We start from the raw sequence: 19924 nt of genomic DNA, 5'->3' as shown, positions 1-19924 counted from the left end.
TATAATTATTCATGGCAGATAAATAAAAGACTGATATTAAACAGAAATCATCTAAAATTAAATATACATGCATTATATAAAAATATATATATATATATATATATATATATATATATATATATATATATATATATATATATTTATATATAATGGGTTTGTCTAGTTTAGGATATTATCTAATTTCCTCCATAAAAAAGCAGAATTGCAGAGTTAAAACTAAAATTTTATAAAGGCAACAATGTTTATGCTTTTCATGATGTTTAGATGGCCAAGATCTCTTTGTTCTGTTACTGGTTGTGAGTTTTTGTACCAGTTGTTACATAGTCGAATTGATTCTCAGGGGGAAGTGAGGAAAGCATTCACCTTGACTTTGATCTGTTTCCCAACAGATTCAACTGAGGGAAATGTCAGACCTTAAATTGTTTCAGGTTTGCCAAAATGCTTCAGGGAAGAATCTCTTTTTTTCTTCTGCACTGTATAATTCACTTTGTAATATCAGAAAATGTAGGTTTCAGGAGACTGATCTGTTTGAGAGGGAGGAAAAGCAACATATTCCTTTGGCCTTTCTTTTTCTTTGTCTAGCTTTATTTATTTTTATTTGTTTATTATAACAGTAATTTCAACATCAGATCTCAAGCAATAGTCAACATTGCAAAGACAGTTGAATAAACTCTCTAGTCTCATTTCTGATTAAATCTCAGAGAATACTAATGCCTACTTGAAGTTCCCCTTAGCAAGTTTTGTGCCATTTCCTTGATTCTAGCAGCTGAACATTCCATTTCACTAATTAAACCATAGGCCTTAAAGTTCTAAGGCACAATGTCTTTCCTATGTCTTTACTCATTACAGTTCAGTCTTAAAGCTATTGTTATAAAGAATATTATCTAAATAGCCCATACTAAATTTAGCTGATGTTTCCAAGGGAATAAAAAAATTATGGCCATTGAGATCAAATGAAAGAACAAAACACATATTTTCATCTCTTCATATTTGTTTTCTTATTGGAACACAGTGCCATTGATTACTCTGTCTTGAAAGGAATTCCTTCAGAGGCCTAAATCTCTTCCCAAGCACTAGAAACTTATAAAACAATAAACTGTCACATTTTGGAAATATAACTAATCCATTATATCATGCCCTTGAATCAAATATGCATATTCAAGTATTTCTTCTGTATGTTAAAGCATGTCTGATATGTTCATTGCCTATTGCTGTTATACTAATATGTTCTTATAAATACTCCATAATATAAGATTTAATAATATGTCCCTCTTGAAATGTTTCAGTATATAAATTGTATCCAACAAGTCAAGTGAGATAGTGACTTAGGATTTGGCATTTCCTGACTAAATATATTTGCCTAGTTTAATGGAATGACTTAAAGAATTTTAATACTTTACCTGGTTTCTTTATTCAATTACCAATATATCTTGGAAAGAAGAAGAATGTTATTTTCTAGCTTTATACTTTTCATATTCTAGTCCATTCTTTTCCTTTAATGGTTTTAAATGCCTTCCTGATAAAACATCAGACTGACTCAGTATGACAAAGCTAATTTATGTCACAGACACAGTAAAAACATAAAAGCAACTAGCATTCTAGCTGCTGCTTTCCCCACTGTACAATATTAACATTAAAGCTTATTTTTTAAACCATAACTCACTGATTCTATAATATTTACTGAGGAACAATTTAAGGCAAAACATTACTATTAAAGTTAAAAATAAAGAGACACTAAAATATTATCAGATACTGTACTGATCATTGTCCCAGTATTTCAAATGTAGTAATTTTAAATAACCAAACATTAGATTGAAAGAACAAAAAAATACATGCTAAAAAGTTCAAACTCAATCTCTCTTTTTAAGAGAAGAACCAGTATTTCCTGGAGGACATTTGAGTAAGTTTATTTGCAAGAACTTCTGTGCATATATACTTTGATATATCAATATATTCTGAAGTATTCCAAGATTGTCAATTTGTTGAGGTGATACTTAGTTTGTATCTAGAAATTATTTTTAATGTAACTAATTTAAATTGATGCATTATTCAGTCAAAAGATTGCATTAACTCAGAAATGTAAAAAGGACATAATCTAACTTTAATCACATTGAGGCAAGGACAAATTGAACAGAACTTAATTGTCTTGGCCCACAATTAAACTTTTTTTCCTAAAAATTATTACAATACCAACTATGGACTCCTTTAGAGAATTAGTAAGGCAATTAAACTGATATTGTCCATTTATAGTTTTTATTTACACTCTGGGAGAAATATAAAAGCAATTTTCTGCTAAATAATGCATGCCGGTGATTAACAGAAAACCAGAAATGTTATGTGCTTGCAATGATATTACTAGCAAATATTATGTAGAATCATAATATTTATGACAGCAAACATTATGTGGAATAAGCATATCTTTTTTCATTAATTATCTCTAATGTTTACTTGATAGGTGTTCTCTAAACTAAAACTATAGTTAGGTAACTGAACATTAAATTTATCCAACATCAGTGCTTCAGTAAATATATAAAAATGAATGCTTTATAAAAGAGAAGTTGGGAAATAAAAATATATAAGTAAAATTATTTTAAAACAATAAAATGTGAATTCTGATTTGTTTTTCCCTTAACCAACTATGTTAACTTAGATAATTTACTCAATACTCTAATTTTCCCTTTCTTATCTTTTAAGTTAAAAATTATGTCCACTCGGCCCTGGCCGGTTGGCTCAGTGGTGGAGCGTCGGCCTGGCGTGCAGAGGTCCTGGGTTCGATTCCCGGCCAGGGCACACAGGAGAAGTACCCATCTGCTTCTCCACCCCTCCCCCTCTCCTTCCTCTCTGTCTCTCTCTTCCCCTCCCGCAGCCGAGGCTCCATTGGAGCAAAGATGGCCCGTGTGCTGGGGATGGCTCCTTGGCCTTTGCCCCAGGCGCTAGAGTGGCTCTGGTGGCAACAGAGCGACTCCCCGGAGGGGCAGAGCATCGCCCCCTGGTGGGCAGAGCATCACCCTTGGTGGGCGTGCTGGGTGAATCCCAGTCGGGCGCATGCGGGAGTCTGTCTGACTGTCTCTCCCCATTTCCAGCTTCAGAAAAATACAAAAAAAAAAAAAAAAAATTATGTCCACTCTATATTAAGTTATAGCAAACATTCAGAAATTGCAAGCAAACATCTTACTTATTTGTAAATGTTTGAAAGTTGGAAGTTCTCTCAGTATAATGAAACAGTATTTTGTATTTAAACAAAGAGGCTCTTATATATAAGAAAATTCTGTAAACATAAAAGTGAAACTACATATTTTAATTGTATACTTAATTGAAAATTTTTTTAAATAAAATAAAAGAAACATGTTTAATAATAGCTAATAGGTCTTAATTGTTTTATTTTTAAGTAAAGTTATTTTTCTTTTACTTAAAAGATTATTCACAAAATGCCATATCCATAGATTAATTTTTTGTCATATAGTTGAATGTGTTGTGTTTAGAATTCCATTCTTACTTTTAAAACTCTATTGCCAAGAAGTTTAGATTAATTTGTTTTGTTCTTAATCTTTTCTACATTGAAAATACAAGTAGGTATCTGAAAGCATCAGGTTTGATTACAACTACAAAATGCATGTCTTTCTTAAGTTAAGTATTGGTGTTTCACAAATGGTTCTTATTTCAGAAGCTGAGATGACAGGCAGAAGAAAGGAAAGTTCTGTAAATTGCTGAGATCTTGTAACAAAGACAAAGTAGGAGAAGCCAAGGATGCCAGCTAGTGAAGACCTATTCTTTAAGGACCCTCCTGCCCTGCGTAGGCCAGGCTGCCCCTCAGCCCTCAGCATGAGCAAGCGAGGGTCACTTTTCTGTAGGCCCTAGCTGCTGGCTGACCCTGCATCACTTCCAATGAAACAATTGAGATTCAGGGGTCAAAGAATTGAATTTGTTCACACATCATTGTTCAAGCTTAAAAGTTATTGCCTAGCCCCCATACTTGTGTAAATGCTGAACACTATGTGGTAACAATAAATTTTGTTCCAAAGATGAGACCTAGCCTTATAGCCACCTACCAATTATTTTCAAGTTCTTGATAGCTCTGCATAGTAAAATTCTCAATTCATCAAGTTAAATAAAGTGCCAGATTCTAGGCCCATTTTATTTTATTTTTGTTTGTTTTGTTTTGTTTCTTTTTTTTCAATTAACTTTACTAGGGTGGCATCAATAAATCAGGGTACATATGTTCAAATAAAACATGTCCAGGTAATCCTGTCAATCAATTATGTTGCATACCCAACAACCAAAGTCAGATTGTCCTCCATCACCTTCTATCTAGTTTTCTTAGTGCCCCTCCCCCTCTCCATTTTCTTCTCCCTCCCCCCCTTAACCACCACACTCTTATCAATGTCTCTTAGTCTCATTTTTATGTCCACCTACGTATGGAATAATACAGTTCTTGGTTTTTTCTGATTTACTTATTTCACTTTGTAGAATGTTATCAAGATCCCACCATTTTGCTGTAAATGATCCGATGTCATCATTTCTTATGGCTGAGTAGAATTCCATAGTGTATATGTGCCACATATTCTTTATCCAGTCACCTATTGAAGGGCTTTTTGGTTGTTTCCATGTCTTGGACACTATGAACAATGCTGCAATGAACATGGGACTGCATGTGTCTTTACGTATCAATGTTTCTGAGTTTTTGCGGTATAAATCCAGTAGAGGGATTGCTGGGTCATAAAGTAGTTCTATTTTCAGTTTTTTGAGAAAGCATCATACTTTCTTCTATAATAGTTGTACTACTTTACAGTCCCACCAACAGTGAACGAGGGTTCCTTTTTCTCCACAGCCTCTCCAACATTGCTATTACCTGTCTTGTTAATACTAGCTAATCTAACAGGTGTGAGGTGGTATCTCATTGCAGTTTTGATTTGCATTTCTCTAATAACTAATAAAGATGAACATCTTTTCATATATCTGTTGGCCATTTATACTGCTTCCTGAGAGAAGTGTCTGTTCATGTCTTCTTCCCATTTTTTTGTTATTTATTTATTTATTTATTTATTTTTTACAGAGACAGAGAGAGAGTCAGAGAGAGGGATAGACAGGGACAGACAGACAGGAACGGAGAGAGACGAGAAGCTTCAATCATTAGTTTTTCCTTGCGCATTGCAACACCTTAGTTGTTCATTGACTGCTCTCTCATATGTGCCTTGACCGCAGGCCTTCAGCAGACCGAGTAACCCCTGGCTGGAGCCAGCGACCTTGGATTCAAGCTGGTGGGCTTTTCCTCAAACCAGATGAGCCCGCACTCAAGCTGGTGACCTCGGGGTCTCGAACCCGGGTACTCTGCATCCCAGTCCGATGCTCTATCCACTGCACCACCACTTGGACAGGCCTCTTTCCATTTTTTTATTGGATTGTTTGTTTGTTGTTGAGTTTTATGAGTTCTTTGTATATTTTGGATATTAGGCCCATATCTGAGCTGTTGTTTGAAAATATCATTTCCCATTTAGTTGGCTGTCTGCTTATTTTGTTGTCAGTTTCTCTTGCTGAGCAAAAACTTCTTAGTCTGATGTAATCCCATTTATTTATTTTTGCCTTCACTTCCTTTGCCTTTGGAGTCAAATTCATAAAATACTCTTTAAAACCAAGGTCCATGAGTTTAGAACCTATGTCTTCTATGTACTTTATTGTTTCAAGTCTTATATTTAAGTCTTTGATCCATTTTGAATTAATTTTAGTACAAGGGGACAAACTGTAGTCAAGTTTCATTCTTTTGCATGTGGCTTTCCAGTTTTCCCAGCACCATTTGTTGAAAAGGCTTTCTTTTCTCCATTGTGTGTTGTTGGCCCCTTTATCAGAAATTATTTGATCATATATATGTGGTTTTATTTCTGAACTTTCTATTCTGTTCCATTGGTCTGAGTGTCTATTTTTCTGCCAATATCATGCTGTTTTGATTCTCATGGGTCTATAATATTGTTTGAAGTCAGGTATTGTAATGCCCCCAGCTTTGTTCTTTTTCTTTAAGATTGCTTTGGCTATTCGCTGGTTTTTTATAGTTCCATATAAATCTGATGATTTTTTGTTCCATTTCTTTAAAACTAGTCATTGGAATTTTGATGGGAATTGTATTAAATTTGTATATTGCTTTGGGTAATATGGCCATCTTGATTATATTTATTCTTCCTATCCAAGAACAAGGAATATTTTTCCATCTCATTGTATCTTTTTCGATTTCCCTTAACAATGGTTTGTAGTTTTCATTATATAAGTCCTTTACATTCTTTATTATGTTTATTCCTAGGTATTTTTTTGTTGTTGTTGCAGTCGTGAAGGGGATTATTTTTTTGAGTTCGTTCTCAAACGTTTCATTGTTGGCATATAGAAAGGCTATGGACTTTTGTATGTTAATTTTGTATCCTGCAATCTTACCATATTGGCTTATTGTTTCTAGTAGTCTTTTTGTAGATTCTTTGGGGTTTTTGAAATATAGGATCATATCATCTGCAAAAACTGTTACCTTTACTTCTTCTTTTCTGATATGGATGCCTTTTATTTTTTGTCTTGTCTGATTGCTCTGGCTAGAAACTCTAGCACCATATTAAATAAGAGTAGAGAGAGTGGACAACCCTGTCTTGTTCCTGATTTAAGGGGAAAAGCCTTCAGTTTTGTGCCATGTAGTATGATGTCAGCTGGTGGTTTATCATATATGGTCTTTATCATGTTGAGATATTTTCCTTCTATACCCATTTTGTTGAGTGTCTTAAACATAAAGTTGTGCTGTATTTTATTGAATGCCTTTTCTGCATCTATTGATAACATCATATGGTCTTTGTTCTTTGTTTTGTTGATATGGTGTATTACGTTAACTGTTTTATGTATGTTGAACCATCCTTGAGATTCTGGGATGAATCCCACTTGATCATGATGTATTATTTTTTAATATGTTGTTGTATTCGATTTGCTAGTATTTTGTTTAGTATTTTAGCATCTGTATTAATTAGAGATATTGGTGTGAAGTTTTCTTTTTTTGTGCTGTCCTTGCCTGGTTTCGATATGAGGGTTATGTTGGCCTCATAAAATGTGTTTGGAAGTATTGCTTCTTCTTCAATTTTTTGAAAGACTTTGAGTAGAATAGGAACCAAGTGTTTTTTGAATGTTTGATAGAATTCACTAGTATAACAGTCTGGGCCTGGACTTTTATTTTGGGGGAGGTTTTTAATAGTTTTTTCAATTTTTTCCCTACTAATTGGTCTGTTTAGGCTTTCTGTTTCTTCTTGACTCTGTCTAGGAAAGTTGTATTGTTCTAGGAATTTATCCATTTCTTCTAGATTGTTGAATTTAGTGGCATAAAGTTTTCATAGTATTCTACAATAATTCTTTGTATATCTATGATGTCCGTGGTGATTTCTTCTCTTTCATTTTGGATTTTGTTTATATGAGTTATTTCTCTTTATTCCTTGATAAGTCTTGCCAAGGGTTTGTCAATTTTGTTGATCTTTTCAAAGAACCAGCTCCTTGTTCTATTAATTTTTTCTATAGTTTTTCTGTTCTTTATTTCATTTATTTCTGCTCTGATTTTTATTATCTCCTTTCTTCGGCTGGTTTTGAGTTGTCTTTGTTCTTCTTTTTCCAGTTCCTTAAGGTGTGAAGTTAAGTGGTTCACTTTGGCTCTCTCTTGTTTGTTAATATAAGCCTGATGTGATATGAACTTCCCTCTAATCACTGCTTTTGCAGCATCCCAGAGATTCTGATATGTCGTATTGATATTTTCATTTGTCTGTATATACCTTTTGATCTCTGCGCTTATTTCTTCTTTGACCCATTTATTTTTTAAAAGTATGTTGTTTAGTTTCCACATTTTTATGGAAGTTTTTTTCTCTTTTTTGCAGTTGAATTCTAGTTTCAATGCTTTATGATGAAAAAATATGCTTGGTACAACTTCGATTTTTCTGAATTTGCTGATGTTGTTTTTGTGTCCCAACATATGGTCAATTCTTGAGAATGATTCATGTACATTGGAGAAAAATGTATACTCTATCACTTTGGGATGAAATGTCCTGTAAATGTCTCTCATATCCAGATGCTCTAGTGTTTTGTTTAAGGCCAATATATCTTTATTGATTCTCTGTTTGGATGACTGATCTAGAGCCATGAGCTGTGTATTGAGGTCTCCAAGTATGATTGTATTTTTGTCAGTTTTTGTTTTAAGGTCAATATTAGCTGTCTTATATATTTTTTGCTCCTTGGTTTGGTGCATATATATTAAGAATTGTTATGTCTTCTTGATTCAACATCCCCTTAATCATTATGAAATGACCATTTTTGTCTCTGAGTACTTTTACTGTCTTGTAGTTAGCATTATCAGATATGAGTATTTCTATGCCTGCTTTTTTTTATGTCATTTTCTTGGAGTATTGTTTTCCAGCCTTTCACTTTAAATTTGTTTTTATCCTTGTTGCTTAGATGTGTTTCTTGTAGGCAGCATACAGTTGGATTTTCTTTTTTATTTCATTCTACTACTCTGTGCCTTTTTATTGGTGAGTTTAATCCATTTACATTTAGTGTAATTATTGACACTTGTGAGTTCCTTGTTGCCATTTTGTACTTTGCTTTCTGTTAGTTTTTTGTCTTGTTTGATTCTTCTCTTCGTTTTTCTATCTTTTGTTTCTGATGGTTGTATTCCTTACATATTTCCTCTGTTGCTACCTTTTTAAATCATGTGCTTCTGTGGTGGTTTTTCCAATGGTGGTTACCATTAAATAATGAAAAGGGTTCCTACCCAGTTCACTGTAGTGCACTATCTTGTGATTATTTTTGCACTCCATTGTCCTTAGCTACTGTTAATCTCCATACTCTCCTCCCCCTTTTTTTGTTGTTGTTGTCACAGTTTAAATTTGCTTTTATAGTGTTCTTAGTGGAGCTTTTACTTGTGGTTTTGTTCTGTTTTTTTCTTTGCATCTGGTTGGAAAACCGTCTTTAGTATTTCCTGGAGTGGGGTTTTCTGATGATAAATTCCCTCATCTTTTCTGTGTCTGTGAATGTTTTTATTTCTCCTTCATATTTGAAGAATAGCTTTGATGGGTATAGTATTTGTGGCTGAAAGTTTCTCTCTTTCAGGACTTTAAATATTGGTGTTCACTCTCTTCTAGCATGTAGAATTTCTGTTGAGAAATCTGATGATAATCTAATGGACCTTCCTTTATATGTTATATTCTTCTTTTCCCTGGCTGCCTTGAGAATTTTTTCTTTGTCGTTGGTTTATGTCAATTTTATGATGATGTGCCTTGGAGTAGGTTTGTTGGGGTTAAGTAAACTTGGAGATCTGTTTGCTTCTTGAATTTGAAGTTTAGTTCTTTCCAGAGGCTTGGAAAGTTCTCATCTATTATTTGTTTGAATATGTTCTCCATTCCATTTTCTCTCTCTTCTCCCTCTGATATACCTATTATTCTTATGTTATTCTTTTTGATGGAGTCAATCAATTCCTGTAGGGCTTTCTCATCTTTTTTTTCATTTTTGAGTCTCTTTCTTCTTCTTTCTTTTGTGCCTCAAGTTGCTTCTCCTCTATTTCACTAATCCTCTCTTCTATCTGGCCTGTTCTATTAGCTAAGCTTGTTACCTCATTTTTCAGCTCGTGAATTGAGTTTTTCATCTGTGTTTGATTTGTTTTTATAGTTTCAATTTCCTTGGTAATATATTCTTTGTGTTCATTGAGTTGTTTTCTGAGCTCCCTAGATTGCCTTTCTATGTTTTTTGTATATCTTTGAATACTTTTAGGATTTATATTTTAAATTCTCTGTTATTTAACTCCAAGATTTCCGATATATTAAATTTTTTCTCCATAGATTTTTTCTCATCTCTCTGTGCTACCACTCTGTCTTTTGTATCCATGATATTCTATTTCTTTTTCCTTAATGGCATCTGAGGGTGGTTTTGTTGATAGTATTGATGAGAATTAATAAAGAATAAAAAGTGAAAAAAATAAAAATAAAAAAGAATAAATAAAAATAAATTATTATCCCCCCCTTTTTTCCCTCTCCTCTCCTCTCTCCTCCTTCTTGAGAAAATCTTGTGGTGAACTGTGAATTATATTGTGCTAAATAGAACAAAAACTACCTATAATGGAGGACTTAATTGGGGAGAAGTGATAAAGGGGCAAAAAAGGGGGTATGGACCCACAAAATGCAAAAAAGAAAAAAATTTGGGTCAAGTATAAAATGAATTGCTTTTAGGTGATAATTGACTAAGAGATATGATGAGAGGAATAAGAGGAAAATAGAAAAAAGGGGAAAAAATTAAAAAAAATTACTATTGTATTTAGTGGAGCAAGAAGTAGATAAAATGGACAGCCAGGGTTGGGAGCACTGCTAGTGAGTTAAAAAAGCAAAGTAAAAAAACCCCAAAGCACTACAAAGAAAAATTTGATTCCCAGATAAAGTAATTTGTTCAGGATTGAGGATTGAATGAGAGGAGAAAAGAAGAAACTAATATAGAGGGAGAAAAAAAAAAAAAGAGGAAAACACAAAAAGAAGAAAAAAGAATAAAAGGAGAGAGAGAGAGAGAAAGTTAAGGGTTTTGGAGTGCAACGCTCATAGAAAGAAAGGAAGAAGAAAGAAAAGATAATGGGAGATGTAACACTTATGGGTAGTGTAGTTCAAGGAGAGGAGAGAGTAAGACCAGCAGCGAATTAAATGACCAAATTGGAAGAGTAAGCAAATAATCAAGACAAGAAGATAAGAGAAACAAATGAACAAATATAATAAAATGGGATAGGTTATAAAATCTGTGGATTATTCTTGATTTTGAGAGGTTATCTTCTTGCTTTTTCTTTTCTCTCTCTCTTCCTGTTCGGTGACTCTGTACCCCAGGTTCTGCCCCCGTGGCACACATAGGTAGAGGTTTGCAGTTGATAAGTCTCTATGGCGATGTCGTATATTGCGCTTCAGTCTTGTTGGCAGTTGAGGCTCATTAGCATTTGCAAGCTCTGCCAATGAGAGAGTCCGTATTTCTGAAGCCTCTCTCCTAGTCTTTCCTTCCTGAATTAGTAGCCTAATAATCCAGCTATGGGGTTGCTGCTGCCTCTTCCTGAAGAGTAAGAAGCTCAAAGAGCTGGCAAATCCCCCTGTAAAGCCAGAAGCCACCATTGTGGCCATTCACATGCAGGTTCACATTGGATTTGGACAGATGGTAAAGAAACAGTGGAGCCAAAAACTGGTGGGCCATCATATTTAATTCTAGCTTGCACCCAGCGGGCAAGTAAAAATACACACTGGGCTCCAAAACCCACTCACATTCAGTGCTCACAAAGCTACTGGCTTATCCGAGTTTCCTAGAATCAAAGGTTTCTAGCTCACCAGCCTTATTCTCCTCAGTTCCCCATCTCCTTCCTTATCCCAGATACAAACTCTACACAAACTGGCATCTCACTCAGCACTCTGCCATCTTGGCTGCTTCTCCTGGCCTACTCCACGTGGCCTCCTTCTGCTCTCTGCTCTGCTCTCTCCTCTAATCATCCCAGGAACCAAGAGAGCAAACTCTCGTTCTGCCCCCATTTTATATTGTAGCTTCACAACTTCTAATCCAATATACAAAATAGGGAAGTCTCTAATACAAAGTCACTTCTCTGAGGCATGATTGGATTGTACCACCCCACATCAAAAAGGGTGGGAAAGGCTTAATCCCAAAACCAAGCCCCAGGCTACAAGGATTCTCAACACACATTAATATCACCTGGGCGACAGCCTCACGTGGTCAGCACCATTTTAACAAAGTGAGCATAATACATTTTATCTGCCCAACACCCCCCTTTATTCCCACTCAGCGCAGGGCTCTGGGTAAAGCTCTATCAGTCAGAGCTGCTAATATAATCGGGCGAGGCTTCAGCCCACACAAAGACCTCTGACTCTGCCCCTCTGTCCAGGAACACAGGTGCCCACTCCCAGGGGAATCTCTTGCCCACTATCTGTGCTTGCCAACCAGGATATCTGGCCAGCCGCCTCTCACTCCCAGTGAGGTGCCCCACCCACACAGAAAAGTTCCAGTGTTGGAAATTTTGCTCCCACTCTCTTCCTGCGCTGCTTTTCGGGGCACAATGGCGACCTCAAGACTCTGGTTTCGGCCCACAGAAAGGCCTCTGACTCTGCCCCTCTGTCCAGAAACATAGGCGCCCACTCCTGGGGGAATCTCTTGCCCACTCTCCGCTTGCCGACCAGGAGATCCAGCCGGCTGCCTCTCACTCCAAGTGAGGTGCTCCGCCCGCATGGAAAAGTTTTAGCGTAGGGAATTTTGCTCCCACTCCCTCCCCATGCGCTGCTTTTTCAGGGTGCAGGGACAACCCCAAGATTCCACTTTCAGCCCACACAAAGGACTCTGACTCTGCTCCTCTGTCCAGGAACATGGGCACCCAATCCCGGGGCACTTGGAGGAATCTCTTGCCCACTATCTGCGCTGGCCAACCAGGAGATCAGGGCAGATGGCTGTCCCAAGTGCCTTTCTTTGTCTGGGTTTGGCGTGAGTGTTAGTTTGTGTTGACTGGGTTGCAATAAGCACAGTTTTTCCTCTGCTTGGATCTCCGTGCCACAGCCTTGTTTGAATGTTTGTGCTGCAGTCTGGTTCTATTCACACCCTATGCCTGCCTTAGTTCATATACTCTCAGTTCCTAGTGAAAGCAGCCCTTATTTAGGTTAGTGAGGAAGGCGGAGTGTTTCTTCCTCCTTATTTTCTTGGGGGTTGATTATATATTTAGTCAATTTTTCACTCAATCATACCTTCACATTTAGTGTGGAACTTCTGGAGGCTCCAAGGATAAATATTTCTGTCTCTGGTTGAAGATCTTGTTGAATTTTGGGGGAGATTTATCAGTATCGCTCCTTATGGTGCCACTTCTCTGACGTCATTTTCTAGGCCCATTTTCATTATAAAATTAAAGGATGGTGGGAAGTGCAGTATCTCATTAGTTATCAAGGGAGAGATTCAGAAGACACAGATAACAGGGATTCAGAAAAAAGCAATGTTCACACTGCAAATTTAGCCTATCCCTGCTCTTCCCCCTCTGCCTGGCCATTTAGTCCTCCAAGCACCTATGCCCAGTGGAAATGAAACCAGCAGCAGGCTGTTCAGTACACCCAGCCAGACAGATGGGCCTCTCATACTGCCAGTGAAAGGAGCAAATCATTTTGGACACAGTGTTGAAAAAGCAGGAATGAAACATGTGATCATGGTAGTGCATTCAGCCAATCCTCCATGTAAATTCCTTCCCAACATTCCAAGTTACCCTTTATTTAGGTTTCACTGTTTGAAACTTGAGCCTATGTTGCTCAAAATCCATTTGAAGAGAGGGCAACAGAGACCAGACTACCTACAAATAGAGATGGGAAGGAATTTTCAAGGAGTAATAGATATTTTATCCTTGTGTTGAAATCAAGATGCCTCAAAATTTGTATGTTGATCAAAGCTGAATAAAAAGATGCTACTCAATTTGTGATTTCTGTTTGTTGTTTGTTTTTTGTGAAAGCCACAGAAACACAGAACTCAACACGCAGGTCACAAGAGCACTGAGGACAAAGGAACTGACCGGAGTCCAGCCAGTGTGTTTATAGTAAAAAGAGGAAGCAAGGGAGGAAAATGAAGCAGCATCTCTATCCAGAGATCTCCCACATGGTGGCTACCTTTATCCCTCTAGAGCAGTGTTTCCCAACCTTTTTTGTGCCATGCCCCACCTTAACCTTTCTAAAATTTTTATGTCCCCCCCTATGTAACATACATAATTTTTAACATTAAAAATTGATTTTTTCTCTTAATAAACATAAATGATAGGTTCTAGGAAGAAATCACTATGAAATTGTTAACAAAACACAGTAAGTAAAATTTCAAAACATATAATGAAAAACAGAAATTTAAATTCCAAATAATTTTAATACAGGTTTTTCTATATTAATTTATTATTTTAACTTAGTGTGTGATCCTTGTGCTTGATGCTTGCTGCACAGACATTTTATATTAGGTTCCAATTTGGTTAGCTTTAGTCTCAAGTCTCCATGTTGTGTTATATCCAGCCGATTTCTTTTTTTTTACCAGTAAATCATTTACAGCACTAAATCCACATTCAGCTAAAAATGAAGATGGAAACGGTAGCAATAGTTTTCTTGCACATTTGGTTTGATTTCTGTTTCCTCACAAAGCCATGCCATTGCTCCTTTGATATTAAATAAAGCTTTAACTGACTCATCATTTTGCAATTCTGCGAGTTCTTGATACTGCATATTTGATATATCAGACAAATCCACTAACATTGGCTGCATCATCCATGTTGGGAAATCAATTTGTTATAAATCAGAAAATCTTTCTTTTAAATCAGCCGATAGAATATTCAAATGATCAACAATAACAAGTAAAGCAGTATCAGTTACTTCACATTTTTGGAGCCAATGAAACTGTTTAAAGTTTTTGTTGTTAATATGTTTCTGACATAACTCAATATTGGTAAGGAAACCAAATATCTTTGCTTTTGCATCGACAAGAGTTTTATTTGTTCCTTGAAGTTGCTTATTTAATATATTTAGTTTTTCAAAGATATCGGCTAAATAACTCACAAATGCTTTACCATCTATTGTTAACAAATACTTCATTTCAGGTTTGTCACTTAAAAAATCACTAAGAGTATCAAACAGTTCCATAAATCTTTTCAAACAGTTTCCTTTAGATAGCCATCTTACTTCAGTATGAAGTAAAAGTCTCACATGGTCTTCATTTTGTTCTTCACAAAATAGCTTGAAAAGACGCTCACATTTGGCACTAGCTTTAATAGCATTAACACACTTTATTACTGTATGTAATACTTCATTCAGAACAGGCGAGATGTTTTTAGCTACCAAGTTTTCCCTATGAATAAAACAATGCACAAGAATCATTTCTGGATTCACATCTTTCATCAATTTTAAGCAGCCATTTTTCTTGCCCATCATATTGGGAGCACCATCTGCAGCACAAGATGTTATATTTTTCATTGGTATATCATTGACATCTAAGTAGTTTTTTAGCTTATTATATATATCTTTGGAGGTAGTGGTGCTTTCTAATCTTTTACAGAACAACATTTCTTCAGCAAAATGTCCTTTATCAATATATCTTACGTAAGTTATAAATACTTCCTCACTGTCTCTCAAAGTTGATTCATCCATTTGCAAGGAGAATTTTCTTGTTTTCAGCTTTTCAATAAGTTGTTTTTTAATATCCTCACTCATTTTGTCTATTCTTCTGCTAACAGTATTGTCACTGAGTGGCATAGCTTTTACATCTTTGTCATCTTTTTCAAGAACCGTTTTAAGAAATGCTGATATTGACGGTTTTATTAAATTCTCTCCTATAGTGTGATTTTCTCCAGTTTTAGCGATGAATAAAGAAATTTGATAACTAGCCTCAAGAACACGATTATTAGTTGAAGTATGAGCAGTAAATAGAGACTTTAATGTTGTTCTTTTTTCAAAATTTTCTTTAAAGTTTTAAAGTAACTCAAATCTAAATTAATATGAGCACTATGTTTCACCTTCAAATGCGCCTCAAGACGACCTCGTTTCATTGATTCATTCGTCAAGCATTGCTGGCATAAAAGACAAAAAGGAATCTGCTCATCGTGAACAGTGGGTATGAACCCAAATTTTAAATATTTTTCTGAATATTGACGAGTTTTTTTCTTGCTTGCACCACTCATTTTACTATGGGCTATAAGAAATGAAAATAAGATCAATTAAAAACTAATATTAAAATATGTGTTAAAATATATTCAATGTGACATAGAGTAAACGTATACTAAAAATTCATATTTATTTAAATGTATATAACACATTTACTACACTACTACTGCAAATCAAAAGGTATCTATATTTTTTCCACTTGACAAAATTTTCTGGAAAGTTATGCTTCTAAAATTAAACTTGTCGTGCATGCACTATTATAGCCCCAATAATATTTATAAAATATTAGTGCTTTCTAGCCCTGCTGCAAGAAGTACTTAATAAAGAGTTTAATATTGATAAAAATAAAATCAAATACTTACCAATTATATCTATACAATATATATATGTATATTTATTAAATCAATGAGCTTTTACAACAGTTTTGACCGACACTTATTTCAAATTAACACCAACTGAATGATGTGAAACACTATAGAATTTGTGATGGGACAATTAGGTGAGAATAACTGCATTGTTTAGCGAGTTTTTAAACGTCCGGGTTCCCTGCGGCAGACGGCATGCTTCACGGTGAACCTAGGATGAAGTTTACTTGACGACGCCAATCACCCAGTTGATATTTTGGTCTGGTCAAACGAAATTATACTTAATAATTATTTACCGCAATTATTTAAGAATTGCATTTTTTGTTAAATTTGGCACCGATATCTAGCATTGCATTTAAATGGCCCGAGGCAAAAGAGTTAAAGTCGTGTCGAGTCCATTTTCAAATTGCCCCCCTTAACTATCGAATTCCCCCCTGTGGGGCATGGGCCCCACGTTGGGAAACACCGCTCTAGAGCCATTATGGTGAACCTTTTTATTAAAACCACTCACTTTTGCAGTTCTGGTCAACCTGGTCCCTCCTGCCCACTAGTGGGCGTTCCAGCTTTCATGGAGGGCCAGTAGTGATGCCATTTGGTTGCTCTGCTACTTCCCACCATGAAAGCTGGAACACCCACTAGTGGATGGGAAGGACCAGATTGACCAGCACTGCAAAAGTGGGCAGTTTTTATTTTGTTTTGTTTTGTTTGTTTGGTTTTTTTGTATTTTTCCGAAGCCAGAAACGAGGAGGCAGTCAGACAGACTCTTGCATGTGCCCGACCGGGATCCACCTGGCACACCGGATCCAATACTCTGCCCATTTTGGGGCGCAGCTCTGCCACAATCAGAGCCATTCTAGCACCTGAGGCAGAGGCCACAGAGCCATCCTCAGCACCCAGGCAAACTTTGCTCCAATGGAGCCTTGGCTGCGGGAGGGGAAGAGAGAGACAGAGTGGAAGGAGAAGGGGAGGGGTGGGGAAGCAGATGGGCGCTTCTTCTGTGTGCCCTGGCCAGGAATCGAACCCAGGACTCCTGTACGCCAGGCCAATGCTCTAGCACTGAGCCAACTGGCCAGGGCCCAAAAGTAGGCAATTTTTATAAAAAGGTTCGCCATCTCAGCTCTAGAGAAACTCATGTGCTGTAAGGAAAGAAGGCACAAGAAGAAAAAAGGACAGAATAAAAATGGGGAGAAGGCATGGCAGAAAAAAAGCAAAAAGCTAAAGCTTGTTGGGTGGGTTCCTGTCAGGGTGCATGGGAGAGTCTCTCTATCCCCCCTCCTCTCGCTTAAAAAAAAAATGCCTCTAATTATAATTTATAAAAGCATGACTCTTAAAGAGAAGTATGATTGCAGAATAAGTAAACAAAATTACCTGGAATAAACTTGACAGACAGCCTACACATAGGCGGCCTAGTCTACACCTGTGGGCATAGGACCTAGCTGGAGAGCTGGGCTCTGGTGTATGAAGTAGGTCATGTGTCTTCCAGGACAGCTGCAGTTGCACCTTCTCATGCTGATGACCAGAAACTTTTGCGTGGTAACCTGATGACTTGGGGACTTCCCTGCAATTACTGCCCCAGCAGCACAGAATGGAGCTGGGCACTGCCCTTCTGTCCAGGAGGCTGGGTTGCACCTGGTCCCCAGGCTGTGTCCTACCAATGGCACCTCAAACAATGGGGCTGGACTCTGTGGACTGGCACGAAACTCCTGAGACCTGGTAGGGGTTCCTGGGGCCACAAATCCTGTGTAGGGCTATTCCTGGAGTCCCCTGGAATCTCTGACACACAATCAGCCGTGAGCCTTGGAGTGCATATCCTGGAGTGGTCTATGCCACCTCATGCCAGCTCACTGATGTTCCCAGGGGTGCACTTTCCAGACCCTCCCATCATAGGACTATCCTGCCAGGTCCCCCATGTTGCCCCTTCTCCACTCCCTCTGTCATTTTAGGTGGTAGCTGGAACAATGAAAATGTCACTTATCAACAACAACGTGGATTTCTAACAAATGGATTTTAACTTGCTCTTGAAAGTTATGATCATAATGGCTTCAAATCTTTCAGTATCAGTTTGAGAGGACCACCCAAGATGTTTATTTTTGTCATTCTGGTTTTGTTACAAAAGTATTGTTTATAAAATATATAAAATAAACACCACACAAATCTCATGTTAATAAATAATGGCCAGTGCACTTAACTTCTCTGTATTTTCTAGATTAAGACAACTAACATATAATAATAAGGAAACTTTATATTAATTAGTTATTGAGATAAAAGTAATATTGGTTCTCTTTCAATATATGTAAAATATAGTAGGTTTGGAATTTATTTTATTAAAAGTTAAACAAGAATTCACTACTTACCATTTCAAAAGAAAGTTAGTTATTATTTTCTGTTCTGAGAAATTACACATTAACTCTCTTTGGGTTTACTCATACATATAATAACTCTAGTGACCCTAAGTTTGGTGAGATAAGATTTTATTTATAAATATTGTTAAGGATGATTGGATAACAGCAGAGGGCTCTATCATCTTCCTCAAGCAAATATGAAATAGCTTCCTTATGACTATTTAGTACATTATTTTCCTTTATTTATATGAACCAAACACTAAAATATATGAGAGAATAAAGTGTATCATTTTGTATAAAATAACATTCACATGACTGCAACAAGATTTGGAAAATTACAGAACAATTGAAATAGAAAGGCACTGTAATTTTCTTACTTAAATCACAGTATGTTGTGTTTCTCAATGAAAGCTGTAACATTCTTTTCAATGTATTTTATTATGAATATTATTATTACTGCAAGAAATCTGTTATTTTTTGCTTTAATAAAATATATGGTGGGCATAGTATATTGCTTTCAGCAACTTCAAAATGCTTTTATCATACTTATCCATGTCAAACTCTTAGTGGTTTATAAGAGGTGGCTAATAAATTATCTTTGAATTATAAAATATTATACTTTGACTCTTGAAAATATGGTTATTATAATTTTCAATACTTAAAATTATAATAAAAATTGTTTATATTAACTATTGTTATATAATGTTTTTTATTGAAATATATATGTACATGAGAATTAAAGGACCTATCTTATACAGATATGTACCATCTGTTTCTCTTTTTAGATTTAAAAAAATTGTTCTACCTACAATTGTCTGAATTCTACCTATAAAATATTTCAAATCTTACAAATGTTACTACTCAATAGAGTTTAGAACTTTATATTCACATGCAAAATAAATTCTATTTACTTTGATAACTCCAGGGAATCCAGCTCATTGAACTTAGATAACATTAGTTGGAAATTATCATTCATTAATGGTCACAGAAAAAGGTACTACCTTAGCAAAGATGTTATTTCAAAGTATCAGGAACTCTGGGGATAGTAAAAATCCAGTGCCAGTATTTTATTTTAGAGATTGAATTACCTTAGGTTCTCCTTTTAAGCAAATACTGCCAAAAGTTTTCACAATATCTTAAGGTTTAATGTTTCTTATTCTTTTAATTAACACTCTTGGTTACTGTGCAGTAAAGCAAATAATAAGGCATACTAATATAACAAGAAGCATAATATAGAAAAAAATCATGTTTTAACTTTTGCATTTAATGTAAAGATTATATTAGCAACCAATAATTTATATTATTAATTTATTTCATGCAGTCAACCTATATATATTTAGCAGAGTATATACCATAGCTGCTAGTAACAAAATAAATGAGTGAAAATATGAATATACTTATAACTCTTTATTTCTATGTGTTAAATACCAAAAGATCATTTTATAAGGGCATAATAAATTCTACTATTTATAAATAACATGAGAAATTATAACTATACAAAATTTATTTTTATTCTGCCTTTTTTTTTTTTTTTTTGTAT

The sequence above is a fragment of the Saccopteryx leptura genome, chromosome 2 (assembly GCF_036850995.1).
Source record: "Saccopteryx leptura isolate mSacLep1 chromosome 2, mSacLep1_pri_phased_curated, whole genome shotgun sequence".
Lineage (NCBI taxonomy): Eukaryota > Metazoa > Chordata > Mammalia > Chiroptera > Emballonuridae > Saccopteryx > Saccopteryx leptura.
The sequence above is the reverse complement of the archived record's forward strand: the minus strand, read 5'-3'. Positions refer to the sequence as shown.